Source organism: Cygnus olor, chromosome 6 (genome assembly GCF_009769625.2).
Source record: "Cygnus olor isolate bCygOlo1 chromosome 6, bCygOlo1.pri.v2, whole genome shotgun sequence".
Taxonomy (NCBI): Eukaryota; Metazoa; Chordata; class Aves; order Anseriformes; family Anatidae; genus Cygnus; species Cygnus olor.
This window is the reverse complement of record NC_049174.1, coordinates 37,209,715-37,224,290: the sequence shown is the minus strand read 5'-3', so window position 1 is coordinate 37,224,290 and position 14,576 is coordinate 37,209,715. Positions and strand designations below refer to the sequence as shown.

Sequence of the window (14,576 nt, the reverse complement as noted above, 5' to 3'; positions counted from 1 at the left end):
TCCCTGTAATGCTTGAGTGAGGGGATTCTTTCACCAGTTCCTGCTTCTGAGCGTCACTTGCAGCTCCATTGCCTATCAAGGTAAGTGCAGTATGGTTTTTGGCTCTTTGATGATGCGTGATGCAAAGTTCAGTCTGTTTTTTGTCTATGACCTGGAGGATTTATATTCAATCTTTATAGTGTTAATAACACAAATAAAGAGGTTGTGAAGCTGTGTTATGGCCCTGAGTCAGTTAGAGCTGCATGTTGAGTTTGTCCAGGTATTTTTTTTTTGTGGTCCATGGGCTTTAAATTCAACAAAGCCAGGCTTTATTGGAATAAAAGTGAAGATAATTGTAAGTGGGAGAAAACCTGTAGTAGCCATGGAAGGTAGAAGTGATTACTTGGTGTCAGCTTGAGGGCTGCTCCTGGCTTTTAGGCTTGGTTTTGGCCAAGTAAGCGGTCTTTTGAGTCATAACAAGTTCTGTGCCGAGGTTTATGATGCTTTTAGGAAGTTTCCTTTCATCATTGAGTTTAGTCTCTGTCTCCTCCTGTATCACCCCTCCATCCTGCTGTGTGTCCCTGGGACCTCCCTGCCCTGATAGAATTGGTTGGCTGCTCCTAAATATTTTCTGGGGGCTTCTACATGGCGTATCCCTTTAGAGGATCATATATTGATTGTGACCTGAAGTTTGCTCATTGAGATACTGTAGTGTCACAGACATTTTAACTGAATCCAATGAAAATGGTGGTGTTGCAGTTCTTTATGTAGGTATAAATGTACTGCCAAATGTACAAATGGAATCAAGAGAGCTATGGGTATAGAGATGAAGATTAGGGAAAACTGACCTTTGTAGCAAGGTTGTTATTATTTATTTATTCATTTGCCCTGCCAAAAATAAAAATACTTCCTTTTGAGACTTATTCTCACTTTCCTGTGGTAGACTGCTTCAACATGGATGAGTATATTAATGTACACGTAATCTGGTTTTACTAGATATGGCACAAGAGATAATGTAATCACGGATCAAATATAGGCATGAATTTCCACATTTTGTGACGGCTGTGAATTTATATCTATTAGTGTTAGTTATGCTAATTATTTAAAGTAAAAAAGATATTAAAATCAAATTGTTAACAGAAACCATTGCAAAATCAGAAAATCTCTCAATTACTTTTAAATAGTAGTTTAACAATGAAATATGTCTACCTTTCATTTCGCTAACAACAAAAGGAATAAGGGCTGTGTAGTGACAGAGGCAGGGAAACTGCCACAATATAGGAAGATGTAAAGCTTGACACCAGGAGGGATGAATTCTGGGTCACATTTTCTTGAACATGATGCAGTGTCTGCCTGTGGTGGAAGCTAACAGTCACAGAAAGCATGGGGGGCTACTGAAGCTCTGAACCACTGGTTTAGTTTTCAGTGTAGACTGCTTTTGTACCACTGCCAGCATAAATGGACTTTTTCAGTAGAGATCAACTAGTCCAAGTGCTGGTTAAAGCTAAGGGAATGAGTCTGAGTAGTTGGAACCATGAGTGCGTGATAGGAGTTTCTCTTGCTGAGCTTTGGATGGGGAAGGAGGCATGTGGTAGTAGGAACTGTAAAGGTTTTGGCAACATAAACTTCTTGCTAGGTGGGCTAGCATGTGAACCTGAAAAAGTTTAGCCTTTCTGTGTTAGGTCCCTGAATGGGGAAGCAGTTGCTGCAGACCATGGTAAGAGGTGCACCTGGGTTGCTACTTCATGTTAGAGAGCTAACCTGTAGTGAATGTGAATGTAGTTGGTGTGGTAACCTGCTGGGGTGGCTGAACCTTAGGTCTTTTGCCCTTGACACGTTGAAGGCCTGTGGTAGATCTGCTCAGATGCATGTGCCTGGGGAGCTAAGAGTTGATATCCCCAGCTGGGGAGTTGCTACACTGTACTGTATTCAATGGAAGGCATTTGATTTGTAGCAGCTGTGGATGTGGAAATAATTAAGAGATTTTCTATACCTGCCCAAGTTCTTTCCTAAATATGGGATAGTCAGTGGAGTTCACTGAGACTCCTGCTGCTCTTTGTCCATGCCGTAGCCTGAGTTACCTAACGTATTTATCATAGCAGCGAACTTCTAGTCTTTCTTCTAAGTATCCTGAACAAAATGTGCCAGCTAAACTGTACCCAGTGAGAGTGGGGGAAGGGGCGGGGGGGCTCGAAACCTGACCTGACTGTTATGGGAGACGATTATTATAGTTCTTCACTTGCAAATTTTCCATTTGTGTTAGGCTGCTTCCCACAGTCTCTCACTGTCACATTCTGGCTTTTGAATGAATGGCATTGATCGAGTTGAGCGTTTTGGCTCGTTCGCCTCAGTTGTGCCTGGAGACTGGATGTACAGTATGTAACGGAAACCTTCAACCAAAACTCTGCCCTCCCAGTCATCCCTTTTTGTTTGAAAACTCTACTTAGACTTTCCTCATCCTCCTTTTGTCCTCAATCAAATATGTTTTGAAAAACAAAACACTTGAAATGGCAGTTCTGGAGCTTCCCCTGTGCTAAGCTCTTCCTCCTTCAAATGCTTTAAAAAAAAAAAAAAGGCTCAAAAATCCTGTTTTGAAGCTTCCTTCACCTATTTATCTTTAAAGCAATGCAAAGTATGTCTATATATTTTTTATGAATTAATTTGTTTTGTTTGCATCTAGTTATCATCCAGCTCTGGAATATTCATGATACTTTTCAGGGAGCACTGTGGCATTTCCTAGATGTTATCGTTATGGCCTTGTAGTGTAAAAAAAAAAAAAAAAAAACTATTACAGCAACTACAAGGAAATGCACTCCCGCTCATTGCTGTGATAAGATGCCTCACATCCTCCTCCTTGTGATGGCTTCCTTAGTATTCCACTTCTCCAATGGAGACATATTTGCAGCAATGATAACAAATTTCAAAAAGAAACTAATAAAATGTGCGCTTTTCTTAAGGATTGTGATTTTTTTCCCAACAAAACTGTCACTGAAGCTAGTAACTACATTTAGTGGAAATGATTAGAGATGTGTGACAAATTTACAGCAAAATGCACAGCAAAACTGGAAACATTTTTCTTTTCATCAGCTATATGAAAAGCAAAGGGGGGTAGGGGGGAAACATGTTTTTCTCCCTTTCAGCCTGACAGAATACTTCGAATTTTAAGATATGGGAGTATAACTTCTGAATAATGTTTCTGTTAAAGTATTAGCCAATTTTTTAATAGAGAAAACACATTCTTGATGGTAATCAGTTGTCAGTGGCCATTGGTTAGCATCATTAATCAACAGGAATGAGATCTTGGCTTATAATAACAGAGAGGTGGAAACAAATACTGTTGGTTTTACAGCAATTTGTAAGTCAGAATTTTTGAATATATGGGAATGTTTGCCCCCACAAGGATGGGGTGGATTAAAAAATATATAAATTCTAGGTAAATCTAGAAGTCTATAAAGGTTTAGATTTGGGAAGTAGTGAATAATTCAGTGATTTATTTAGGTCAACTTGAAATATGTTAAAGAAAAAGTATATGTACTTAAAGCTCTGTCATACGTTAGATTTGGTCAGTTCTAGGCATATTGAAAGAATGGTCTTTTGTCTCTTGTTTCTGGTCTTTCCTCAAAAAAGAAAAAAAAAAGACTGCATTTGTCATAGCTGGGTAACTTTTACTAGGATAATCAAAGGGATTGATGTTCTGGCCTTAGTACTGTCCTCTGATCTTCAGGATTGTTGTAGGTGGTTTCTGCTGGAAAAATAAGTGAAAGATTTCACACTTTTTTTTCCATTCTATGCAGTACTGTTCACTTACTGTTTATTTCCAAAATCAAATCATTTTTTTGTGAGATGCAGTGTCCTTGTTCAGAAATGTAGGTGTCTAGTTTCAGCTGCTGACCTGGCCAAATATGTTGTGCACCTCGAGCAGAATGAGACAGTGTGATGCATAATATAAGATGCTTCTGGAACCTCTGAAAAGTAGTATATCCCCTCCTTGATGCGTGGTTGGTGTAGACCTTATTCTTCAGTGATAATAGATTTTTTTGACTCTACTTCCATTTGCCGCTACTGGCCTTTTAAATCTAGCATGGAAAACCAGACTAAGCCTGGTGTAGCCTTCAGAGCATCAACCACTTACAACAGTGGATTTGAATTTTTTACACTTTCTTTGGTTAGTGTCCATGATGCTCTCTTCTCTGTTAATCAAGCTGTGTGGAAAGTGAATACCTAGCTGAAATATCAATGTGATACAGAACTACATATTTTGTGCACACAAATGTCTATGATCCATGAGAGGGAAGGAAAGAAATGTAAGCTGCACATAGAAGAAGAAAACTGCTTGTCTTAAAGTACCTCAAGAAACAGAGCTCCATGCTTTTTTTTTTAATAATTCCTTTCTAACTGTGGTTGTTATTCTCTAATTTATCATGAAGTACAAAATTTCACTCTAGATCAAGGAAAAAAACAGCAATAACTGGTACCTATAAATAGTGTTTTTTAAGGGCAACCACTCTATGGAATAATTATTTGGCTATCACAAATTACAAGTTCTAGGTGAATGGTGTTTGAATATAGATTTAATGCTAAAAATGAGTAGACTCGCATATTCAATACAAAAGCCTGAGCAGAGTTAATAAAACACTGGCTTTCACAAGCAAAGGTACATCTCGTATTTGGGTGAGGTTATCAGCAACAGAGTGGAAAAAGGACAAGGGGTAATATATGTAGAGGCCTCCAATCTATAGTGTGTTATGATAGTATTTGGAAATCATTTAAATCCCACAGTCATGGTGAAATAGAGGGAAGGATATAGTATTTAAGTTTTAAGGAGGATATTGACACATCGGCTGTTGGGTAGAAAGAATGTAAAGGTGTTGAATTGCTTTGGGAACATGTAACATGCAAACAGGAAATGCGTTTGCTGTTAAATACCAGGTCTTACTTGGAGTTGCAGTATTCTCTCTGTTTTCCAGGGAATATGTGTCAAGAGAATATTTTTTTGATTTCTCATTTTTATACTTTGATATTTATTGAAAAATAGCTGAAGTAATTCAGTGGTGCAATAAATTAAAAATCAGTTATTAGGAAAGCATTCTTCACCAAGAAGGTGGTTGGGCACTGGAACAGACTCCCCAGGGCAGTGGTCACAGCACCAAACCTGCTGGGTCTCAAGAAGTGTTTGGACAATGTTCTTGGACATACAGCTTAATTTTTAGATAGTTTGTGTGGACCTAGGAGTAGGACTCGATGATACTTGTGGGTGCCTTTCAACATTGGATATTCCATGCCACACCATAAAGATTTATGTAGTTTATAAAGGTTATAACATGTAAGCCTTATTTTATACTATGCTGTCGGAACTTAAAATTTTGGGGCAAACCATGACTGCATTTTTCCTTTAGCTTATGTCTTCTGACTAAATTTTCAGGGATTTTAACTGTCATAAGAAAAGTTGTGTGCTTTTCTGTGAACTTAGGTGTCTATCATACTGTGTCATCGAGGTCTATGATGATAATTTAAGCTTTGATTTGAACTAGCTGAGATGTGTCTAATCTCAGATAGTGTACTGTGTTAGTTTTGTAGGTTTATGCAGATAAAGAAAAGGACACAAGTGGTGATGACAAAATCAAAGTTAAATAATGTAAGAGTGTATATGATAGCTCAACATCTACCACTTTTTTGGATTACGGAGAGGAAAGGGAGTTCAGCATTCCTCTGCAGAAGGACAGGAACCAAAGAGATACACAGCTTTCCCAAAGGGTGCACTTATCTTGGTATACTAGCCTGACACAACATTTTGTAATGTGCTCTGATCAATACAATTTCACTGGTGTTCAGATGCTGGATTATTTTTGATTTGGTTTCCCATCCTGAAAACCAAGATACTGTTCCTCATCTATCTTGCTAAAATGCTGTATTTACCAGGGAATGTGTGCAGACTGATTTTTGAACCATGGATGAAAGATGCTCTAGAGTGCAGAAAATTATTGCATTGTTTTTATTCATGACTTGAGATGGGTTTTAGTTAGTTGCATGCCTTTGTATGCTGTGTATTGGGTTTTTATAGCAATGTCTGTGTTCTTTGGGTACCTAAGCAGAGATTTTCATTTTAATAGTACATAATTCAGATGCTGGATTCATACCAAATTCACCTCCTCCACACATTTTAACTGCATTATTAATAATAATATGGTTGATTGCTGATGCTATATATTTGTTTTCTAAAGAGCTCGTTGAGAAGCTGGGCGTGTTAATAAGGTATAGTGTGTTTCTCCTGTGTTCTCAGCAAGACTCCTGCCTGCAGCACGCAACTGGCACTGCCCATATTCTCTTTTCACTGCTACTAGGCAGAGCATGCAGGCATTTTCAATTCACTAGATCATTCACAAGTTACCTCCAACCCAACCTTGTCATTGCAATTTGTCACACTTGCAGTGTATGCTTTTATGTGCGTATCTTGCTGAAGTCTCATCACACCAGGCCAGTGCCACAGGGTACTAGACAACAACAACAAAGATCTCAAGCGTAGTTTAAAAGGTATCAGTATAAAAGAGAAAAATAATGGCCGCAATCACTGCTAGATACCCTGTTCCCACAGATCCTGCAGCCTTTTTTTTAATTTCAAACTACAGCTAAGTTGCATGAACAACTATCTTCCCCACTGTCACCGTGTGCCCAGTGTATCTGGCATCTTGTCCAGTGAGGGAGAGCAGAAACACTGACATAGTATCTCTGGAGGGAATATGCTGGGCACTATTTCAATGTGAATAATGTCTGAGGAGACTTTCTCTCTAATCACCTTTTGGCTGACTGTTCACGGGTATTAGGATGGTGTTAGGAATGAACCCCTGGCTGTGTGGAGTTCCCAGCTTTGCCACAGATATCTGGGGTGTCCTTGGACAAACTATCAAAGGTTGCGTTATCTCATTTTGGAAACAATCAGGTTACGCTACTGCTTAAGTTAAAAAATGAGAACAAAATCAGTCTTCTTCCTCTGTTCTTCATCTGGAAAAACTCATCATTTTCTCATTCCTTTTGCATCTGTCTTGTTAGATCCTTGGAACTTGGATTTGTGCCTTGGCATGTTTTTGTACAGTCCCTAACATCAGGATTTCTTTGTCTTAACTGCAGCCTTTGGGTTCAGAGAGACTTTGCAGTCTCTAGAGACAAGCTGTTGCATTGTCATGGGCCTTCCATGAAGAATGAAGGCTAGGTTGTTCGCTGCTTCCTCTCCTTTCTTTCACAGGGAAGGATGCTGAAGTGGCTTCCTTCAGATTACAATAAACTGCTGCTAGTGCTATGTATGCAAGTTGTCTCAGGAAAAAGAGCTGGGGTTTAAACAAATCCTGAACAGCATGAGTGGTGAATATCTTGGGGAGTGAGAACCTTCATGAAATGAGGAGGAGGATGACAGCCTTTGCAGCCCCATTCCCAGGGGTGTGATGTTACAACCGACTAGACAGTGCTGCAGAAAGTACAAGAGCAGCCAGTTTGCAAGAGGTGTCTCTCATTAGCCAGGGTCTTCTTTTTGCCCTGTACCTTCGCGTATGTGTAGGTGCTGATAGTTTGATAGAGGCTTCCATCCTACCAGGAGAGAAATGAATCCAGGTCTGTATACAGAGGTACGTGTCCAGCATTGTCTCATTCTCAGATGATGCAAGTGCAGTGATATCGCCCAACCTCAGCCTATAAATGACAGCATTAAGCTAAACCCCTGAATCTCCCAGTGACGGCAAAGGCTGTTAGATTGGCAATGGGTTTGAGGAATGCTGTAGTGTCTGTTGAAGATAAGCTCATCTTTGTTGTGTTTTCTTTAGATCCTACTAGACCACAGTGAAGGCAGAGGTGGGAGTATTATGTTACAAACTTTTTCTGTTGCCAGCTCCTTTCAAAAAAAGGAGAGGTGGTCTGAGGCATACTTCACTGACTGTGCTCATGTTCCACTTTAAACTGGGGTGAGGGGCTCCTTTGCTTCATTTGCTCCACCTGACCAGCATTTTGTGTGTATTTTTCTTCCCTTGTTTAACAGACAGAGTGTTTCTATAATAAGATTAGGTATGGACTTTTCATTGCTGCCTCTCAAGTTTCAGTTAACATATTCTCAGATTGTAGGCATCTGCTCAAATGTGCTTCCTGAAAATAGGTTTCCCTGCCTTCTCCCCTCCTGGAAAAAAAAAAAAGATTGAAAATGACGATGTCGTTTAGGTCCTTGGGATCAGTTTCCCTGAGAGATGTAGGATCTCATTCCAGATAATATTCTGAAGATGAATTAAAAAAAAAAAGTCAACAGTTGACAGGAAGAAAAGGTTAAATAGTAATGAGAAACTACTGTAACTGCACTTTAAAGACTATTGCTGTAAGTGATTACATGCATGATTGAAAACCATACATTGAGTCCACAAATACAGCTTGACCTACCTGTATATTTTCAATAAGAAGTAATGTCTCCCATTTCTAAGAGAAGGAAAAAAAAAATTTGCTGTTTTAAGCTATATACAAATGATAAAAGCAAAGACATCAAAGTGTGCAGCCTTTCAACTCATGCTCAATTAGAATAAAAGTTTGGTTTCTGTTTTAAACATTTATGGCTAACTAATTGTGACAGCATCTCAGCTCTGCAAATGGGATGATTTTGGGTTGACTTTTGATCTGACTGACAATTTCTTATAAACTTCAGTGTTGGTTTATAGCATACAAGTCCTCATTTGAATCCACATGTGACTAATTAGAAACTGTTATGGTCTGTATGTATACATTCACACAAGAATATAAGCCTTTTTAACTGGAGCCACATTATTAATGAAAGAGTTAATTTAACTAGGTGCTTGACATACTATGTTTAAAACATCTATAACCAAGATTTTAAAAAGAAGAGGAAACTGAAAATGTGTATTTAGCATAAAGAAGGAATTTAATGTTAACAATCGGTATGTAAACTGTAACAAAGAGATACTACAAAAACCCTCTATACTTCTATGGCTGTTACAGTAAAACAACAGGTTGAATGACACTTCTTAGAGTATTTTTATGGGTATTTCAGTGAGAAATTTCTAGCTTCATTTTTAGCCTTTCTGACAGAAGAATGTACATTTATGCTGATCTCTTCATCTACCTTTATTGTAAGGGCTCTTGACAACACGAATGCTACTATAGCATTTGTGCAGCCAAATGCATCTGGGGTTTGCAGAGAGAAGTACTAAAATGAATATGAATATAATATTTTCTTGATGAAATAATGCTTCTGTGTCACAGAAAACGAAATTGTCAGCATTCCTTTGTAGGTCTCTCTCAGGCTTAAGAAAGGGTCCTTGACAGTTTCAGCATTGCCTTTAAATATCTTATTGAAATGTAGATTAAGACTGTACATCTTATAATAGTTGGAAAGTCTTTTCATTTTAAGTCTTGTAGAAAAGCAAGTATTAAGTAAGTATTAAGTTTAGCAGTTATATTTTAGCATTTTTCTCAGGTTGATCCCTCCTAGACCTAATATTTAGATTTATTTAAAGAGGCAGTAGGTTACCTGACAGCACAGTAGTACAGTATTGTGCATTTTTCTGAGTCGCTATAAAGTTAGATTAGCTGTATCTCTTATTAGTGCCATCTTTCGTGCATTTTACAGAAGCATCATGTGTACATTGATACTGCTATAATCAATGATGCTTCAATGTTCTTGGCTAATGCTTAGCATTTTCGAACATACTGTAGCTTAATATTAGCTTATGAGATGTAAAAATGACGCTGAAGTTTGTTTTGTAAAGAGTTTTTTTCAAAATGTTTTCTAACTCAGAATTAGTAATTACCTGGTTCTTTTAATATAATGTGAAATACTGTTTACTATAGGTAGTTTTTGATCAAGTTTCCTCCTCTGCTTTCACTTGGTCTGTAAATCACTTATCCACATATTTAAGAATATATGTATTTTAAATCAGATCACTTTGAGACTCAAATTTTGGGTGTTAATTGGACTCTGAGATGAGCTTATTTTTCAGAAAACTCATAGAATCATAGAATATCCTGAGTTGGAAGGGACCCATAAGGATCATCAAGTCCAACTCCTGGCACCGCACAGGTCTGCCCAAAAGTTTAGACCATGTGATTAAGTGCACAGTCCAATCTCTTCTTAAATTCAGACAGGTTTGGTGCAGTGACTACTTCCCTGGGGAGCCTGTTCCAGTGTGCAACCACCCTTTCGGTGAAGAACCTCTTCCTGATGTCCAGCCTAAACTTCCCCTGCCTCAGATTAACACCGTTCCCGTGGGTCCTGCCACTGGTGATAATGGAGAATAGGTCACCTGCCTCTCCACTCCCCCTCGCGAGGAAGTTGTAGACTGCGATGAGGTTCCCCGTCAGCCTCCTCTTCTCCAGGCTGAACAGGCCCAGTGACCTCAGCCGCTCCTCCTATGTCTTCCCCTCTAGGCCCTTCACCATCTTCGTTGCCCTCCTCTGGACATTCTCCAACAGTTTAATGTCCTTTTTGTACTGTGGTGTCCAGAACTGCACACGGTACTCGAGGTGAGGCTGCACCAGTGCAGAGTAGAGCAGGACAATCACTTCCCTTGACCGACTAGCAATGCCGTGCTTGATGCACCCCAGGATACGATTGGTCCTCCTGGCTGCCAGGGCACACTGCTGGCTCATGTTCAACTTGCTGTCAACCACAACCCCCAGATCCCTCTCTGCGGGGCTGCTCTCCAGTGTCTCGTCGTCCAGTCTGTACGTATAGGCAGGGTTGCCCCGTCCCAGGTGCAGGACCCGGCATTGCTTTTGTTAAACTTCATGTGGTTGGTGATCACCCAGCTCTCCAATCAACTCATAGCTATTAGCTTCAGAAAGTCAGATTCATGCAGGTGTTGGTCTCTTGCTATGAAATAGGGTTATAGGTACTTTTAACTTTTGCTGAATCATTTCTACATCTCATGCTTGCAGATACAAATTTCCACCAGCACCAGAAATGACTAAGCTGGCAGGAATCTTGACTTAAAGGTAATGACCTGGATATGACGAGGTAGTGTTGTTGTCATTTCCTATACAACCCATGTGATGTATATAATGAGCTTGATTTTGTAAAGCTTAGCTATTACAAGAATAACTTTCAGTTGCACAGATGTGATATAGAGTTAATTGGAAGCTAGTAAATGTGCTGTTTATACACACTGACCTTTCAGAACGGGTCCCTGTTTTAAACACTTGCAAGAAATATAGCGCTTTAATGACAGTTGGGTAGATTCATACTTGCTGAATGTATATCAATAAACATTTGAATATAGATAAGAAAATATTAGTCTCAGCTCACGTGAGATGGGAACTAGAGAGCAAAAGAAAATGATTCATGAATGAAAAAAATGTAGTCTGAGGGATGCAGTAACTTGATTTTAAAAAGTATTAAAGTACTACATGGGAATTTTGTAAAGTCTTACAGTAGTAGTTAGCTTCCAAATAGCCAGCAGGAGTTGTACAAAAGATACTGGTAAGGGCTTCTGTGGTCTTTGAGAAGGCTAAGGTATTCAAGTACTCCAGATTTATTATTTATTCTTTTTTCTCTTCTTTTGAATGTTTGGTTGGACTTATGAGACCTATACCTGAGTTCTCATATTTGGGTTCAGATTCTCTGATCTGTTGAGAATGGAAGGAGTAACTGTTTTGATAGCATATTTAGTAGCCAAGTTAAAATCCTTCAGAGTTGAATGACTGTAAGGCAATTTATTTTTTTTTTTTGTGGGTGATGGTGGTGGTTGTGGGAATATTTTTTTCCAGGACTTTTGGTGTGAGCTGGTTGGTGTAAAACAAAATAATCAAATAGTTCTGCAGAGCAGTTTGGAGAGGTTTAATGCATACTAGACTTAATGTTTGAAAACAAATGATTTTTTTTTTGTGTGTGTGATTTCTCTCATCTTCTATGATACTTGTTTCTACATTCCTATTATTCTTCTACTGTACCATAGCACTCAATGCTTCATGTATGATAAGGTAGGAGGCAAAATATCCAAGGAATTACATTTTACAAGGAATTGGTTGACTAGGAGAGGAAGTAAAAATAAAACTGTTTTGATACTTCTGGGAAAATTAATCTAGGGTGGGATATTTCACTGCTTTTAAGCCAGTTCCAAATGAGTCTGCAGAACTTTCAGTATTGTGTAAAGAATGGTATTTTACATAATTAACTTGAGATAATGTGGAAAAGTATCATCTTGTATATACTTAGTCATGAAACTGTACTTGGTCCTTCAGTAGGCATTTGTACCTTAGTTTGTGTGCAGTTTTATGCACATTAATTAGAATGTTCAGCTCAGCAGTTCATAAGGATTCACATGAAGACTACTTTTTTCTTCCTCAGACTTGAAATTCAAGTGAAAGTTTTCATTTTAAAATGGTGTAACAGTGGAATAACACCAACATCGGTGTGATTACTCTGTTTTTATATTAATAAAAGCTTTGTCACCCTCATCTTACTTTGAGGTTCAAATAACTGAAAAGTTGAAATGACGCTCATTTAGAAATGCAATATTGTATTTGATTTTAAGCTAAAGCCATGAAAAATAATTGAATTAGCCACATTTTTGATTAAAATAATAATAATAAAAAACCACCAAGTTCATTCAAGCTGAGTCTAGAGACTTCCATCAGTCAGATGAAAGGAATTCTTTAGCAACTGGAACTTCAGCAAGTTTTAGATGAATCTGAGCTGAGATTTGTTTGATTGCTGAATCCAGAACTAAGAAAACTTTGTCTTTATTTCTATTTTGTAACAAACAAATTAGACCAAGGTTCAACGTAACTGATAAATTTTGGTTGACCCTGATGGATAATGCTGTTAATTTAATATTATGAGTTATGCACTGAATGTGGTGAGAAATACTTTGTGGCAGTTACTAAAATAGGAAGTTACTCAGCATTATGTTTAAGATGTCCATTTCTAGAAACATTTTTTTCCCTTTTTCTTCTCCTTGGTTAGAGAGATCTTTCTAGCTCTTAGTCTATGCTTTCTATGCTTTTTGTGTTTGAGTCTGCTTTTTTCAAAGCATTATGTTTGTCTTGTCTAACTTTATCCATTTGGTAATTAGCGAGGTGGATATTATGCTGGTGGGTAGTGTTCAAGAAAAACCCCAAAACAAATAATAAATAGGACCGAACACTTAAGTTCAAAGACTTCTGTAGCTAATACTTCTGTGTGCTCTTGTGCTCCCTCTACTGTCTCTGTACTTGGGAATGACATTACATAATAGCTACAGCAGTGAACTCTCCTGTTGACATTGCTGGGGGGAAAAAAAACTGACTTAATAAAAATAATTTAGTTTTGAAGTTGCATGTTGGTTCTAGTGGTCTTAGAAACAGGGGGGAAAAAAAGTCCTTGAAAAGCTGGAGAAAAGCATCTACTTAAGGTTCTAGGAAGCTAGAAAATTCTAGCCACAAATACTGAGGGAACAAGTAAAGAGACGAGTGACCACAGGGAGAGGAGTAAAGTAATGATACATCTTGGTTTGATGTTAGTGGCAAGGTTGTGGCCTGATAAAATTGTAACCAAAATTGTGGATATTTGGTGCCTGATGGGAAAAGAAGCTGAATACCTCAGTCTATTCCACAGGAGAAGTCCATCAACAGCTTGATATTGGTAACTGTCCTTGTGATCCTTGATGACGAGGGTGAGAAATACAGAAGCTGTTGAGAGAAGTCCACAGTTACAACAAAGATGCAGTTGTTCTCTACATGTAGCTGTACCATCAAATTCTAGGAAATCCTTTACTGTAGTTGAAATACATGGTGAAGTTTTGGTGTTAGTCAATATGGCATTGTTCTTCCACTCCAGTCATGGAAAAACTTTAAATTCCAAAGCATTTGAGGATAAAGCAGGGGTAGTCTTATTTTTACCTGAGTTTCTTTCAGTCAACAAATGTTATACATTAAATATAGAACCAATTTAATAAGGAAAATCTTATCTGACTACAGTTTTGATATTGTTCTCAGTGTGGTCAAAAGCCTGGAAGGGTTCTTGTTTTTAATTCTGTTGAGGTGAGGCTGAGAAACTCGGGAAGATGTTTTCAGTCCAAATTGTTTGCTTCACCTGTGACTCTAAATATTTCAATAATGTAAGTAATAAATCACATGGTTTCCATCTGACTTCTGTTTTTCTTAGCTTCTCATATAGATTTTTCCCTATGATCAGTGACTGGTGTCAGGACCACTTCTGGGGCTAAGGGTACTTTACCAGAGGGGATGGCAAATCTGTCCTTGGATTATTGGTGGCACATTTGAACTTCCACTCATAATCTGTAGAAAGTTGTGATGTTTATATACTTTTCTGTTTCATTTATAAGTTATGAGTTCACAATTAAGATTGTGGGAAACTCCCCTTTTGCTTTCCTGATCAGTGTGCTGTGATATGTCTTGTGCAGGAGGCACATGGATTGGGTTTAATCTCCCTGACGTTACCTTTCTAGACTGACTATAGGTGAGCTACTCACCTGGGGTACTGTTACTGTCATCAAAGAGGGATATTGGATTTTAAGATCTGTTTGATATAAAGCATTTTGGGGTTGAGTTATCCAGAAATACACATCTAATGAGAAGCTCCTGCCTAAGCTCATACTGCAGCTTCTGGAGGTTTT

General features: G+C 38.3%; 1 long non-coding RNA gene across 1 annotated transcript in view; it reads left to right on the top strand.

Moving 5' to 3' along the window:
- LOC121072367 overlaps nucleotides 1–14,576 on the top strand; it is a 223,421-nt gene continuing 208,845 nt past the window's right edge. Inside the window, exon 1 of the long non-coding RNA XR_005821159.1 lies at nucleotides 1–80. This is a non-coding gene — a long non-coding RNA (uncharacterized LOC121072367). The remainder of the gene's footprint in view (nucleotides 81–14,576) is intronic.